The 17,304-nt window shown below is 33.5% G+C and overlaps 1 protein-coding gene and 1 pseudogene across 20 annotated transcripts in view; one reads left to right on the top strand and one right to left on the bottom strand.

Annotated features, from left to right (window-relative positions):
* LOC139967054 (tyrosine-protein kinase Fer-like) overlaps positions 1 to 14,617 on the top strand; it is a 32,853-nt pseudogene extending 18,236 nt beyond the window's left edge.
* Positions 7,329 to 17,304, bottom strand: part of LOC139967050 (speckle targeted PIP5K1A-regulated poly(A) polymerase-like) — a 59,403-nt gene continuing 49,427 nt past the window's right edge. For 17 of the 20 annotated variants that reach the window (XM_071970726.1, XM_071970715.1, XM_071970716.1 and 14 more), the window contains 2 exons: positions 13,738 to 13,867; positions 7,329 to 13,271 (listed from right to left, as the gene is read on the bottom strand). The gene's annotated coding sequence lies outside the window, so the exon portion shown is untranslated. The remainder of the gene's footprint in view (positions 13,272 to 13,737; positions 13,868 to 17,304) is intronic. The other 3 variants (XM_071970707.1, XM_071970722.1, XM_071970709.1) reach the window with 2 other exon arrangements.

Genomic DNA, 17,304 nt, shown 5'->3' with positions numbered 1-17,304 from the left:
GTGTCCTTGGGCAAGATGCTTTATCTCCATTGCCTCTCTCCACCCAGGGGTTAAATGGGTACCTGTGAGGTAACTTGTCATTGGGCGCAGTATATAACTGCAGCCGCCTGGAGGGATTGTCTCTGGGACAGGTTATCATTGACCAGGGGTAAAATATCTTCTGCAAAAAACTTTGAGACCTATTGCTGGTATGAGCGCTATATAAGAGTGAAATATTCTGTGGGTCTGTTTTAAAACCTGCGTGTTCAAAACCTTAGAGAGTGTTGTGGACGATTGGCTAAGGTGTCAGACTTGTGATTCAAGGATTGCTGGTTCGACTCCTGCCTAGTCCATTACCTTGTGTCCTTGGGCAAGATGCTTTATCTCAATTGCCTCTCTCCACCCAGGGGTTAAATGGGTACCTGTGAGGTAACTTGTCATTGGGCGCAGTATATAACTGCAGCCGCCTGGAGGGATTGTCTCTGGGACAGGTTATCATTGACCAGGGGTAAAATATCTTCTGCAAAAAACTTTGAGACCTATTGCTGGTATGAGCGCTATATAAGAGTGAAATATTCTGTGGGTCTGTTTTAAAACCTGCGTGTTCAAAACCTTAGAGAGTGTTGTGGACGATTGGCTATTGCGTCGGACTTGTGATCCAAGGATTGCTGGTTCGACTCCTGCCTAGTCCATTACCTTGTGTCCTTGGGCAAGATGCTTTATCTCAATTGCCTCTCTCCACCCAGGGGTTAAATGGGTACCTGTGAGGTAACTTGTCATTGGGCGCAGTATATAACTGCAGCCGCCTGGAGGGATTGTCTCTGGGACAGGTTATCATTGACCAGGGGTAACATATCTTCTGTAAAGCGCTTTGAGACCTATTGCTTGTATAAGTGCTATATAAAAGTGAAATATTCTGTGGGTCTGTTTTAAAACCTGCGTGTTCAAAACCTTAGAGAGTGTTGTGGACGATTGGCTATTGCGTCGGACTTGTGATCCAAGGATTGCTGGTTCGACTCCTGCCTAGTCCATTACCTTGTGTCCTTGGGCAAGATGCTTTATCTCAATTGCCTCTCTCCACCCAGGGGTTAAATGGGTACCTGTGAGGTAACTTGTCTTGGGCGCAGTATATAACTGCAGCCGCCTGGAGGGATTGTCTCTGGGACAGGTTATCATTGACCAGGGGTAACATATCTTCTGTAAAGCGCTTTGAGACCTATTGCTTGTATAAGTGCTATATAAAAGTGAAATATTCTGTGGGTCTGTTTTAAAACCTGCGTGTTCAAAACCTTAGAGGGTGTTGTGGACGATTGGCTATGGCGTCGGATGCTGGTTCAACTCCTGCCTAGTCCATTACCTTGTGTCCTTGGGCAAGATGCTTTATCTCAATTGCCTCTCTCCACCCAGGGGTTAAATGGGTACCTGTGAGGTAACTTGTCATTGGGCGCAGTATATAACTGCAGCCGCCTGGAGGGATTGTCTCTGGGACAGGTTATCATTGACCAGGGGTAACATATCTTCTGTAAAGCGCTTTGAGACCTATTGCTTGTATAAGTGCTATATAAAAGTGAAATATTCTGTGGGTCTGTTTTAAAACCTGCGTGTTCAAAACCTTAGAGAGTGTTGTGGACGATTGGCTATTGCGTCGGACTTGTGATCCAAGGATTGCTGGTTCGACTCCTGCCTAGTCCATTACCTTGTGTCCTTGGGCAAGATGCTTTATCTCAATTGCCTCTCTCCACCCAGGGGTTAAATGGGTACCTGTGAGGTAACTTGTCTTGGGCGCAGTATATAACTGCAGCCGCCTGGAGGGATTGTCTCTGGGACAGGTTATCATTGACCAGGGGTAACATATCTTCTGTAAAGCGCTTTGAGACCTATTGCTTGTATAAGTGCTATATAAAAGTGAAATATTCTGTGGGTCTGTTTTAAAACCTGCGTGTTCAAAACCTTAGAGGGTGTTGTGGACGATTGGCTATGGCGTCGGACTTGTGATCCAAGGATTGCTGGTTCAACTCCTGCCTAGTCCATTACCTTGTGTCCTTGGGCAAGATGCTTTATCTCAATTGCCTCTCTCCACCCAGGGGTTAAATGGGTACCTGTGAGGTAACTTGTCATTGGGCGCAGTATATAACTGCAGCCGCCTGGAGGGATTGTCTCTGGGACAGGTTATCATTGACCAGGGGTAACATATCTTCTGTAAAGCGCTTTGAGACCTATTGCTGGTATAAGAGCTATATATAAGTGAAATGTTATTATTACAATTTTCTTATTTTTTTTATTTATTTATTTATTTTATATTTATTTTATTTATTTTTTTGGTCATAATAATTAACATTAGGGGCAATATAACGTCATCATCAAATGATGGCATGTTTTTTTTAAGCAAGAGGAATTCGTGCTTTGTTGCATAAAATTGAAAAAATTATGACAGGTTATGCAAACCTTAAATTTAACAAAAATTAAACAGTTTAGGAACTAGGAATTCCCACCAAACTAGGGTCTGGTTTATTCTTGAGTTAAAAGTGGGGTTCTATGAAATATTAAGCCTCAAATTATGATATAGCTTTAAATAACACTGAATTTATTTGAACCCTTTGCATTTTTATAATCAACAGGGCAGCCTATGCATCACTTTGGGAACAATTTAAAAAAATTGTGATTCTAGAAAAAAATCATAAAGACTTACAATAATTATATGGAAGGTTTTTAATAAAGGACTCAAATATTAAGTCAGGGTGCTAAAATATTGATTTCAAAAGCTCAGATATACCTAACTTTAAATTGTTAAATTGGGACAAACAAAAAAGAAAGTTCTCAAATGCCAGTCAGGATGCTCAATATGGATTCCCAGAGCTCAGAAATATGCTTTTCTCTAAACTTAAAATGTTAGTCTATGGAACTTAGAGCCTCTATGTATTAAAATGATTTTGAAATGTTTTGCAATAACTTCATTCAAATTAGGAATTGATTATATCATTGTTGCTTAATTCAGAAAAACACCCTCTATCTGATGCATTATTGTGGAAAAACTTAGAACCTCATTATTTTTGCCCAAAAAGTAAAACATATTTATAAGGTTTTAGCCTTAAAAAATTGATACATTTGGACAAACAGAAATAGAAAGTTCTCAAATGCCAGTCAGGATGCTCATTTATGGATTCCTAGAGCTCAGATATATGCTTTTCTTCTGAAATGTGTTAGTCTATGGAACTTAAAGCCTCTAACTATTTAAATGATTTTTAAAATGTTTTATTATATCTCTTTCAAATTTGGAATTGATTATATCATTGATGCCTAATTTAGAAGGACACCCTCTATATGATGCATAATTGTGGAAAAACCTAAAAGGTCAATAGTTTTGGCAAAAATTAAAACAAAATTATAAGGTTTTTTTAGCCTTACAAAATTGTTAAATTTGAACAAACAGATATTGAAAGTTCTCAAATGCCAGTCAGGATGCTCATTATGGATTCCTAGAGCTCAGAAATATGCTTTTCTTCTGAAATGTGTTAGTCTATGGAACTTAAAGCATGATTTTTAAAATGTTTTGTTGTAACTTCTTTTAAATTAGGAATTGATTATATCATTGTTGCTTAATTTAGAAGGACACCCTTTATCTTATGTATAATTGTGGTAAAACTTAAAAAGGTCATGATTTTTGGCAAAAAATTAAACAAAATTATAAGGTTTTAGCCCTACAAAATTGTTAAAATTTGGACAAAAAAAGGTTCTCAAATGCCAGTCAGAATGCTCATTATAGATTCCCATAGCTCAGAAATATCCTTCTCTCTGAAGTTAAAATGTGTTAGTCTATGTATTTTTATGCTTATTGAAATGATTTTCAAAATGTTTTATTATAACTTCTTTCAAATTAGGAATTGGTGATATCATTGTTGCTTAATTCAGAAGGACACCTTCTATCTAATGTATAATTGTAGGTAAACTTAAAAAGGTCATGATTTTTGGCAAAAAAATTGTAAGGTTTTAGCACTACAAAATTGTTAAATTTGGACAAACAAAAATAGAAAGTTCTCAAATGCCAGTCAGGATGCTCACTATAGATTCCCAGAGCTAAGAAATATGCTTCTCTCTGAAGTTAAAATGTGTTAGTCTATGGATTTTATGCTTATTAAAATGATTTTCAAAATGTTTTATCATAACTTCTTTCACATTGGGAATGTATGATATCACTGTTGCTTAATTCAAAAGGACACCCTCTATCTAATGCATATGTGTAGAAAGAACTTAAAAGGTCATGATTTTGGCCACAAAAAAAAAACTCATAAGGTTTATAGCCATGCAAATTCATTAAATTTGGACCAAAAAAAAAGTTCTCAAATGCCAGTCAGGATGCTCATTATAGATTCACAAAGCTCAGAAGTATGCTTCTCTCTGAAGTTAAAATGTGTTATTCTATGGATTATTATGCTTATTGAAATGATTTTTAAAATGTTTCATTATAACTTCTTTCACATTGGGAATGTATGATATTATTGTTGCTTAATTCAGAAGGACACCCTCTATCTAATGCATATGTGTGGAAAGAACTAAAAAGGTCATGATTTTGGCCACAAAAAAAAAAAACTGGTAAGGTGTTAGCCTTACAAAACTATTAATTTTGGACAAAAAAAGAAAGTTCTCAAATGCCAGTCAGGATGCTCATTATGGATTCCCAGAGCTCAGAAATATGCTTCTTTTTGAAGTTAAAATGTGTTTAGTCTATGGATTTTTATGCTTATTGAAATGATTTTCAAAATGTTTCATTATAACTTCTTTCACATTGGGAATGTATTATATCATTGTTGCTTTATACAGAAGGACACCCTCCATCCTATGCATTATTGTGGAAAAACTTAATGGTCATGATTTTGGCCGCAAAAAAAAAAACTTGTAAGGCTTACAAGGCCTTACAAAACTGTTAAATTTTGGACAAAAAAGAAAGTTCTCAAATGCCAGTCAGGATGCTCATTATGGATTCCCAGAGCTCAAAAATATGCTATTCTCTGAAGTTAAAAGTGGTAGTGTATGGATTTTTATGCTTATTAAAATGATTTTCAAAATGTTTCTAAAAATTTCTTTTAACATTGGGAATGTTTTATATCATATTGCTTCCTTCAGAAGGACACCTTCCATCTAATGCATCACCGTGGAAAGAATTAAACTGTTCATGATATCTAAATTGGGGCCAAACACTCAACAAGTTCTCCAATGCCACTCAGGATGCCCATTACAGAACCAGAGCTTGGAAACATACTTTTCTCTGAAGTTAAAAGTGGTAGTGTATGGAATTTTATGCTTTTTAAATGATTTTCAAAATGTTTCATAATTACTTCTTGGGAGTGTATGATATCATTGTTGCTTTATACAGAAGGACACCCTCCATCCTATGCATTATTGTGGAAAAACTTAAAGGTCATGATTGTGGCCACCAAAAAAAAAAAACATGTAAGGCTTACAAGGCCTTACAAAACTGCTAAATTTTGGACAAAAAAAAAAGTTCTCAAATGCCAGTCAGGATGCTCATTATGGATTCCCAGAGCTCAAAAATATGCTATTCTCTGAAGTTAAAAGTGGTAAGTGTATGGATTTTTATGCTTATTAAAATGATTTTCAAAATGTTTCTAAAAATTCCTTTCACATTGGGAATGTTTTATATCATATTGCTTCCTTCAGAAGGACACCTTCCATCTAATGCATCACCGTGGAAAGAATTAAACTGTTCATGATATCTAAATTGGGGCCAAACACTCAACAAGTTCTCCAATGCCACTCAGGATGCCCATTATGGAACCAGAGCTTGGAAACATACTTTCTCTGAAGTTAAAAGTGGTAGTGTATGGATTTTTATGCTTATTAAAATGATTTTCAAAATGTTTCATAATTACTTCTTTCACATTGGGAATGTATTATATCATTGTTGCTTACTTTAGGAGGGACAGCCTTTGTCACTTACGCATCATTGTGGAAAGAATGAAAATGATCATGATATTTTGTTTTGGTGGAAAATTTAAAAATTCGTAAGGCGAATAGTCTTACTAAATCAATTAACTTGAACAAACAAAATGTTCTCAAATGCCAGTCAGGATGCTCATTACCGATTCCCCGAGCTTGGAAACATACTTTTCTCTGAAGGTTAAAAGTGGTAATGTTTGGTTTTTTATGCTTATTAAAATGATTTTCAAAATGTTTTTCATAACTTCTGTTACATTGGGAATGAATTATATCATTGGTGCTGAATTTAGGAGGACACCCTAAATCATATGCATATATGTGTGGAACAACTTAAAAGGTCATGATTTTGGTAAAAAGTAAAACAAAAATCATTAAGCTTTAGCATTACAAAACATTAAATTGGGACAAATAAAAAAAGGTTCTCATATGCCAGTCAGGATGCTCATTATGGATTCCCAGAGACCAGAAATTTGCTTTTCTCTGAAGTAAAAAGTGTTAGTCTATGGGACTTAAAGCCTCTAAATATTTAAAATGATTTTTAACATGTTTGATTATAACTTCTTTCAAATCTGGAATTGATTGTATTCATTGTTGCCTAACACAGAAGGAAACCCTCCATTTCATGCGTAATTGTGGGGAAAAAATTAAATGGTTATGACTTTGGCCAAAAATGAAAAAAATCATAAGGTTTTAGCCTTACAAAATCATTAAATTTGGACCAAAACGAAAGTTTTCAAATGCAGAAACATGTATTGAGTTAAAATGAAAAGATAAAATGAGTGTGGCCAAAAACAAATTGAATCACAAGGCTATTGCCTGTTACATAATAAATAATTGGGATCAAATCATTTTAGAAACAGGTCATTATTTTGGCAAATAATTAAAAATCATCATAAGGCAAACAAAATAAGGTATTTATAAGCATGTACAATATCATTATAGTTTGGACAAAATATGAAAGTTCTAAAATAGATTCCCAGAGCCCAGAAATGTTCTTTTCTCTGAAAGTTAACCCTCTAAACATTAAAGTGATTTTCCCAAGAAAATGTCTATAACCTCTTTCAAGGTAGGAACAGATCATATTCATCTAACGTAATTCAGAATGACAACTTCCAATCTAGGTATAATATTAGAAAGAATTAAAAATAGGTCACGATTGTAGCCACAGAAAAAAATGGAGTTAAAGGTGGTAGTCTTTAGAAGTTTTACCCTCTAAACATTAAAGTGATTTTACAAAAAATGGCTATAACTTCTATCAATGTGGGAACAGATCATATTACTTAATTCAGAAGTAATAATAACTCAGAAGTAATAAGTACTTGGACGTAATAAGTCAGAAGTAATAATTCAGAAGTAATAATAACTTAAATCAGAATGACAACTTCCAATGTAGGTATAATATTAGAAAGAATTAAAAAAAGGTCAGAATTTTAGCCACAGAAAAAAATGGAGTTTTAACCCTCTTAACATGCCACTTTTAGCTTCAGAGAAAAGCATAAAATTCTTGGTGCTGAGAATCTAAATTGAATGATTTTGTGTTATATGAAATCATTTTGATAATTAGGGACTACCACTAAACAAATGCAAACCAGGGTTCTAGGAATCCATAAAGAGCATCCAGACCTGATAATTGAGAATAAAAGACATGCTATGTATAATTTTGGAAAGAATTAAACCAGTCATGATTTTTGCTAAAGAATTTAAAAAAAAAAGTCATAGGCTATATACAAAACTTTCAATTTGGCAGAAGTTTTCAAATGCCATTGTTGCTTTTTGCTGAAGGACACCCTCCATCCTATGCGTAATTTTGGAAAGGCCTTAAAAGGTCATGATTGTTTTCAAATATTATCAAAAATCATTCAATCATTCAATTTGCACAGAAGTCAGGATACTCATAATGGCATCTCAAAGCTCAGAAATGTGCATAAACTGATTTTCAAAATTTGTCATAATAATTTCTTTCAAATTTGGATTGTATTATATGATTGTTGCTTAATTCAGAAAGACACACACCATCCTATGCATCATTGTGGAAATACTTTAAAAGGTCATGGTTTAGCTAAACAAAATCATAACTTAGTTAATTTAAATTTAACTTAAATTTAATTTTACAAACTTATTTAATTTGGACCAAATAACAATTTCTCAAATGCCAGTCAGGATGCTCATTATGGATTCTCAGAGCTAGGCCTCTTATAATATTAAAATAATTTTATGGTTTTAGAGTAACAAAACTGTTAAAGTTGGACAAACAAAAATAGAAAGTTCTGATGTTAAAGTGTTAGTCTATGGAACCAAAAGCCTCTAAATATTAAATGATTTTTTAAAATGTTTTATTATAACTTCTTTCAAATTAGGAATTGATATAATTGTTGCTTAATTCAGAAGGATACCCTCAACTTAAAAGGTCATTTTTTTGGGCCAAAAAATAAAACAAAATTATAAGGTTTCAGCCTACAAAACTGTTAAATATGGACCAAAAAATATAGAAAGTTCTCAAATGCCAGTCAGGACATTCATTATGGATTCCAAGTTAAATAGTTAGTCTATGGAACTTAGAGCCGCTAAATATTAAAATGATTTTTAAAATGTTTTGTTATAACTTCTTTCAAATTAGGAATTTATTATATCATTGTTGCTTGTGGAAAAAACAGGAAGGCATAATTTGCCACAAAAAAATCGTTAGGTTTCAGCCATGCAAAAATCATTAAATTGGGACAAACAACAAAGGTTCTCAAATGCCAGTCAGGATGCTCATTATAAATTCCCAGAGCTCAGAAATATGCTTTATACTGAAACTAATAGTTGAAGTCTATTGACTGTTAAACCTCTAAATATTAAAATAATTATCAGAATGTTTCATTTCACTTCCTTTCAAATGGAGAATGTAGCATATTATTTGAACTTAATGCAGTAGGACAACTTCCATCCTAACCATAATTTTGGAAAGAATTAAAAAAAGTCTGTGATTTTAACCAAAAGCTAAAACAAAAAAATCATCAGTCAATAATATTAATAATAATAAGTAATATTTTAAGCGCATAGTCAGCAACACTGCTCAAAGCGCTTTGCAAATGTAAAACCTAAAAACAAATAGTAACAAAAACCTAAATATTAAATATATAGAACCAATAAGGCATAAAATGTAAAAGCCCAACAATATAAAAAACACTCGTACTAAACGATAATAAAAAAAATGCAGCCTGAACGCATACAGTCCAAAACAACTTCAGAAGTATGTAAATAGTAATATAATATTAAAAACTTAACAAAATGCACAAAAGATTAAATCATAGTCTATGTTTATAAATATAAATAAGTATGAGAAACAATAGTACAGTTAGACAATTATTGTAAAAGCCTAAAACAGATAGTAATAAACACCCAATGCTAAACGATAATAAGTAGAACCCTAAATTCGGTCGAAAAAAAAAAACCTTTCAAATGTCAGATAGAATGCTCATGATGAGTTACCAGATATGCTTGTCTAGGATCAGTTTAAAGTGGTTTATTGGGAATTTTTAACCCTTTAAAAATAATAAATAATTTTACCATAATCATGACCTTTTCAGTATATGCATAGGAAGGAGGGTGTCTTTTTGAATTATGTAATAATGTATTATTCATTCCCAGGTTAAATGAAGGTTATTCTAAAACACTTTGAAAATTGTTATGATATCATGAGGCTTAAAATTCCATAGACTACCACTTTTATCTGGATAGAAAAGCAAATTTCTGATTTTCTAATTTCATTTAATTTTACAAAAATAGATGGAATGAGAAGAACCATTCCCACCTTGAAAGAAATTCTAAAAAAACATAGAAACTGCATAGTAAAGCATATTTCTGAGCTCTGTATGAAAACAGGGAGCATCCTGACTGTCAATTGAGAACTAATTGGGTGTCCTTCTTAATTCAGCATTAATGATATTCTCTCTCTAGTTTGACCAATTGTTACAAGGACCCATTTTGAGAATCATTTTATGGTGTAAATTCCATAGACTGCCACTTAACTTCATAGAAGAGTAAACTCGAGCTCTTGGAATCAATTATAACCATCCTGACTGGCATTTGAGAACTTTCGTTCTCCAAATTCACTAAATTTGTAAAGTTGCAGCCATATGGCCCACATCATGACCTATTTAATTCTTTCCACACATGTGCATTAGATAGAGGGTGTCGTTCTTATTAAGCAACAATGATATTATTCTTACTTTGAGAGAATTTATAAATGAAACATTTTGAAAATCATTTTAATAGGCTAAATATTCCAAAGATTACCTCTTTTAACTTTAGAGAGAAGCATATCTGGGCTCTTGGAACATTAATGAGCATCCCGACTGGCATTTGAGAACTTTTTTTGTCTGAATTTGATGAGTTTGTATGTCTAAAGCCTTGATTTTGGGGGAGGGGGACTCAAATATCATGACCTTTTGAATTCTTTCCACACATATGCATTGGATAGAGGATGTTCATCTTATTAAGCAACAATGATATAATTCATTCACAGTTTGAGAGAATTTATAATGAAACATTTTGAGAATCATTTTAATATGCTAAAAATTCCATATACTACCACTTTTAACTTCAGAGAGAGCATATCTGGGCTCTTGGTATCCATAATGAGCATCCTGACTGGCATTGAGAACTTTTTTTGTCTGAATTTATTTTGTATGGCCAAAGCCTTACTTTGGGGAGGGGGGGAGGTAAAAAATCATGACCCTTTTAGTTCTTTCCACACATATGCATTGGATGGAGGGTGTCCTTCTTATTAAGCAACAATGATATTATTCATTCTCAATTTGAGAGAATTTATAATGAAACATTTTAAGAATCATTTTAATAGGCTAAAAATTTCATAAACTACCACTTTTAACTTCAGAGAGAAGCATATCTGGGCTCTGGGAATCCATAATGAGCATCCTGACTGGCATTTGAGAACTTTTTTTGTCTGAATTTATTGAGTTTGTATGGCCAAAGCCTTACTTTGGGGAGGGGGGAGGTAAAAATCACGACCCTTTTAGTTCTTTCCACACATATGCATTGGATGGAGGAGGTCCTTCTGATTAAGCAACAATGATATTATTCATTCTCAATTTGAGAGAATTTATAATGAAACATTTTGAGAATCATTTTAATAGGCTAAAATTTCCATGAACTACCACTTTTTAACTTCAGAGAGAAGCATATCTGGGCTCTGGGAATCCATAATGAGCATCCTGACTGGCATTTTAGAACTTTTTTTTGTCTGAATTTAATGAGTTTGTATGGCTAAAGCCTTACTTTGGGGAGGGGGGAGGTAAAAATCATGACCCTTTTAGTTCTTTCCAAACATATGCATTGGATGGAGGGTGTCCTTTTGAATTAAGCAACAATGATATTATTCATTCTCAATTTGAGAGAATTTATAATGAAACATTTTGAGAATCATTTTAATAGGCAAAAAATTCCATAACACTACCACTTTTAACTTCAGAGAGAAGCATATCTGGGCACTGGGAATCCATAATGAGCATCCTGACTGGCATTTGAGAACTTTTTTTTGTTTCCAAAATTTAATGATTTTGTATGGCTATAGCCTTATGAGTTTGTTTTTTGGGGCCAAAATCATAACCTTTATAGTTCTTACCATGCATATGCATTAGATAGAGGTTGTCCTTCTTATAAAGCAACAGTGATATTATTCATTCTCAATTTGAGAGAATTTATAATGAAACATTTTGAGAATCATTTTAATAGGCTAAAAATTTCATAGACTTCCACTTTTAACTTCAGAGAGAAGCATAACAGGGCCCTTGGTATCTATAATGAGCATCCTGACTGGCATTTGAGAACTTTTTTTTTTGGTCCAAATTTAATGATTTTGTATGGCTATATAGCCTAAGGAGTTTTTTTTTTTGTGGCCAAAATCATGACCTTTTTTTAGTTCTTCCTACACATATGCATTAGATAGAGGGTATCCTTCTTATAAAGCAACAGTGATATTATTCATTCTCAATTTGAGAGAATTTATAATGAAACATTTTGAGAATCATTTTAATACGCTAAAAATTCCATAGGCTACCACTTTTAACTTCAGAGAGAAGCATATCTGGGCTCTGGGAATCCATAATGAGCATCCCAACTGGCATTTGAGAACTTTTTTTTTTGGTCAAAATTTTTGGGATTTGTATGGCTTATAGCCTTTATCAATTCTCTTTTCTTGGCCAATTTTTTTATTTTTTTCTACACTGTGTAGAGGGTGTCCTTCTTATTTAGCAATAATGAGATTATTCGTTCTCAATTTAAAGAAAGTACAAAGACACATTTGAAAAACATTTTATTAGTGTTCCATAGACTGACACTTACCTTCATTGAAGAGTATACCCGAGCTCTTGGAATCCATAATGAGCATCCTGACTGGCATTTGAGAACATTTTTTTTTTTTTCTCAAAATTTAATGATTTTGTCTTGCCAATGCATCAAGATTTTATTTCTCATTCTTGGCCAAAATCAGAACATTCACAATTTGAAATAAAACACAAGGAAACATTTTGAAAATCGTTTTATTATGTGAAACACTTACAATCCCAAACCCTGCCACTTCATTGAAGAGTTTACCTGAGCCCTTGGAATCCATAATGAGAATCCTGATTGGCATCTCAGAATTTGTTTTGTCCAAATTCATTGATAATGTATTTCCCCACCCCATACCCCCCCCCCCCCCAGGCCCCCAATTTGAAAAATGAGATTAATTTGTTAAAAACAGTTAACACATCATTCTGTAGCTCTAGGAATCAAATATATAAATGAAAACATCATAAGGCTCAGATATAGTCCTGTTTAATTCCAACCAATCAGTTTTAATTAATCTAATCTAATCAATGGTCTAATCAATCTCTCCTACAGTGAATATATTAGTGATTCTTATTTTGATGTTTTTATAATTTTCTTGACATACAAACTATTAGGCCGGGTTGTCAGATGGACAACCAGTCAAAATCCGTAAAATATTTGCCCCTAGCTTACATCGTAGCATGAAACATCAACAGACAGGTACTAGCATTCAAATCTTGTTCAGATTACATATTAAATTGATTGCATATATAATAAAATATATATATATATAAATATGTTTTTTTGACTCTTCCATTCAACGTGAGACTTGCATCATCTATCTCCTCACGAATCAACCCCTTCTGCTTGTCCTCTCTCTATCCTCTTTCAGGAAGATACACGTCGCTCTCTGACGTCTGGAGTTATGGAGTACTCCTCTGGGAGATATTCTCCATAGGTAGCACTCCGTACCTTGGCATGAATAACAACGAGGCCAGAGAGAAAATAGAGGGCGGTAAGTACTGAAAAACAATGAGAGCGGAACATGAAGTCACCTTAACCTTACACTCCCCCTTTAAGGAAAATAAGAATATTGGCCAGATGAACTGGAAAATAATAGTACTCACTGTATGCAATTCAAATTACAATTAAAAGATGATATAGAATAATAGATAACAAAAGTTACACCAGGTGGTCCTCAGTTGGTTACTATAGTTACACAAGAAAGCCACAGTAGGTATAATAGAGGGTTTCCAAAGCTGTACCAGACAGTTAATGAATTATTCTTTGGGGGAGTGGAGGGGGGGTTAATTTTTGTAAAGCTGTAACTGCTTCCTTCTTTTCGTCCTCAAGAAAAATGCCACCTTAATTTACGTTAGATACCCTAACTACTGCTAGTTACATATATATATGAATGATACAAATGATGTAGAAAAAAGTCTGACATTCTTGGAAATATGCTTAAAATGTCTCGTTATTGACCACTACCATAGCGACCGTTAGATGCCTGTGCCAGTTTGTCGTTGTCATGGTTATAAGCCTATCTTCTCCTTTCAGGCTATCGGATGAACCAGCCTCCGGAATGTCCAGATGCCGTCTGGGAATGGATCCAGGCCTGCTGGAGGAAAGAACCAGAGGACAGACCAAACTTTTCAGAAATCAAGACTGCGATGAAGAAGATACATATAATATTTAAATAGAATGCAATCTCTTTGTAAAAAATACAATTATTTCAACATCCAATAGTGTGAGATTCAGTCTGATACAACTCAAGGGTACAGAGGTGAAAAGCCACCATCTTTACAAATCTATTGGCAATGTTTGCTCAGGAAACATCCCAGAAATATGGCCGTCGATTAAGTGAATCCCAAATTACGTGATCGAGAATGTTTCATGTTATCCGGTGTTTTCTGGTGAAGAAGAGAATGGATTGTATGGTTGCATGGTTCGCCCATCAAACACTGGATTCTTGGAACGATTGGAACCGATAACTGTTTCAAAATGGAATATACATAGCATGGCATCTACCTATGTTTAGGTTGTTCATGACAGTACTCATCCAATCATTGTGGGCTTGCAGTCTTGTTAAGAAATGATGTATTTACAATATATTCGTCACCCTGTAGAGTTAATTGTCATTTATACAGTCTGAAACAGTTTTTGATTAAGTACAGTAAGTGTACCTAAGTTCCAACTGATATATATTAATGGTAAGTCTCGTTAACTATTTTGTCGTGGGATGACACCAGGTCTTTTATTTAAAGGTGAGATGTTGTTCGTTGTCACATTGTGACGGCCATTAGCATATTTACCACAGTTACTCTGATATAGTTGATGGCAAAGTAAATTTGATCAGTGAAACAACATATATCTTTGTGTTCCAACTCTTTTTTTTCTGTATCAGGAAATTTCAAGTACTTCTTATAAATTAATTGGCAACAAAAAGGTTTGATCAATGACATCAAGGGAAATATATCCAATGAGTTTTTAGCCATGTTGGAGACACAAGCTGCTTCTTTGGTATTTGCTTTTGCAGTATTTGCTTTGCAAGAAAAGTTTGTATCACACTATTGGACCGTTTGCAGGCAAAAAGCTGGATTATTGATTTCAAACTATTGAAAAAATTTGAAGAAAGAAAGATGAAAATGATGTTCATATGCAAAAGTTAATATTGATTGTCCCAATGTGCCCAAAACAAGGTATTGATTGTTCAACATATTGAAATTCATACAGGCAGAGCTTGGTTAGTGGATCAATAACATGAATTCAATTCTCATAATGAATAATACAGTTGTAATATTGTCTTGCAACGTAACAACAATAGATAATAGAAAACACATACTGCTAAATGGTTACTCATTACAATGGGGTCTATTAAATAGCTCATTGCTGGATAATTACACATACTGCTAAATGGTCATTACTTACAATGGGTCTACGAAATAGTTCATTGCTGGATAATTACATGTACTGCTAAATGGTCACTCATTACAATGCGTTCGTAAAACTAGGTTATTGGTTTGTATTAAATCTAAATAAGTTATGGATTGAGTGCTCATTAAGATGGCTATTTTTGCAACATTTGAAAAGAATTACATTTTCTTTCTATTTATTTATAGGTTAATGGGCGATTCATGCCCTCCCTAATAATTGAAAGTCAATATGTCACACATGATAACTTCTCCATCTCTGATATCTCATAATTTTGCAATATTTATATTGCATTTAACGGACCAACATTTGACGGACCAACATTTCATAAAGTATTTTTTTCTTTTGTGTTACAAAGTTAATATTTGTTACCGCTTAGACCTCAATACACACTTTGTGTTTTACTTTCTGTTCTTCGAGGGTAACAAATTTTTTGTATCAGAAAAAGAGTTTCTTGTATTTTCACTTCCTTCTAAGTGTGTTTCAAAAAACTTGATAAAAACTGCGCACGTAATAAAAATGTATATATGCCTTTATCAAAGCATAAGAAGACATGATGTTTCATTCTTAACAAGAATAAACACAAGCAGAACTGGAGGAAATGTATACAAATAAGTTCTAAAGCCATGAATAATGTTGAACAATAATGCAACAGGTCAGCTATATATTTGTATCAATGATTTCTGTATTGGGGTAGAGGGGCAGGGGGGGGGGGTGTTTACCTCGTAAACAAACAATTCATTTTACTTTATATGAATAGGACTTACAACATGAGAGGAAAGGCATAAATTGCTTTCAACCAAAAACAACAACTTTCTTGAAGCAATTGCAGAAGCTTTATGCATTTAATTGTAAATTTAATCAAGCCTACAGTGGTTAAAGTGGTTAAGAAATCCATTAAATCTTCAATATTTAACACTCAGATACTTTTGATATTTTAAGCACAGAAATCACATGGATCATGTTTGAAATTGTTCCACTTGGAATACATTATTTGAGGTAAAAGTTGTCTAAGTGAAATTAATGGCCTTCAGTTGCATGGGATTTTAGTATCTTGACAGGGCTAAAAAAAAAAATTTCCTCAAAATGCTCCTTTAAACATCTGGACATGAGCAAGATGCAATATGATGTATCTTATGTTCAAGATCTCCAACAATAGCACGATTTTTTGGGGTTTTTTGGTACATTTTTGTCATTTTTATGTTTTAAACAGTGTTCTGTTTTTTCTGGTAGAGGGAAATCTTAACTTCACAGATATATATCATTTTGCAGTCCCATGTTATTATTATCAAAAGTAAACTTTTTAATAATTATTTTTCTACAAAAATGTGTGAAATAGTTCTTTTTTTTTGAGGAAGAAATCACAGAGATGGGCTCTTAACTATTTACTTCCAAGTTTATCCAATCATGCAACATGTTTAGAATATTTCCCTCTTAATCTGTTTATGTAAATAACAAAGGTTACTAGATGAGTGAATAGTGAGTGGGGGTGGGGGTGGGGAGGGGGTAGACGAGGATTGATGGGTGAAAATAGGAACATTTGGTGCCAGGGACCAAGGTTTGTAATATTTCATACATTGCATTATATCGTTTTGTAATATTTGATTTCAACATTATTAAAGGAAAATAAACTTGAGAAATATATAAGATCATACATTCCTTTGTTATCATTTACTTGTAAATAGAAACACCTTTTATTTATTGTTTTGAGAAGAGAAAGATTATTCACGACAAATGGTTCTAAAAATTTTGTGCTACAGAATAGTAGTTTGAGGAATGAAGCAAAGAGCATAAGTGATCATTATTTCATTTCTAGCACATATTGGTGGTTAAGCTGATGTTCTTCAAGGTTTTTATAAATTCATTTATTTCTGTTCAAAAAATTTCTTGCTTATATTTCATTGCATATTTTCTAATTCCTACAACATCATGTTTGGCCACTATTAGCTTGTAAGTAGTTTACCAAGTATTGACAACTTCCATTACAATTTGTTAAATTAAGACACCACCCCCACAGTTTAGTTCAGAAGCAAGTAGATTGAACTATTTTGCTGTAAAGTATATATTTTATCTTACAGATTCTCACGGTTATGTACCTTACTATTAATCCCATGAAAGGTGATA

This window comes from Apostichopus japonicus, chromosome 4, assembly GCF_037975245.1.
Source record: "Apostichopus japonicus isolate 1M-3 chromosome 4, ASM3797524v1, whole genome shotgun sequence".
NCBI lineage: Eukaryota > Metazoa > Echinodermata > Holothuroidea > Aspidochirotida > Stichopodidae > Apostichopus > Apostichopus japonicus.
The sequence above is the reverse complement of the archived record's forward strand: the minus strand, read 5'-3'. Positions and strand labels throughout refer to the sequence as shown.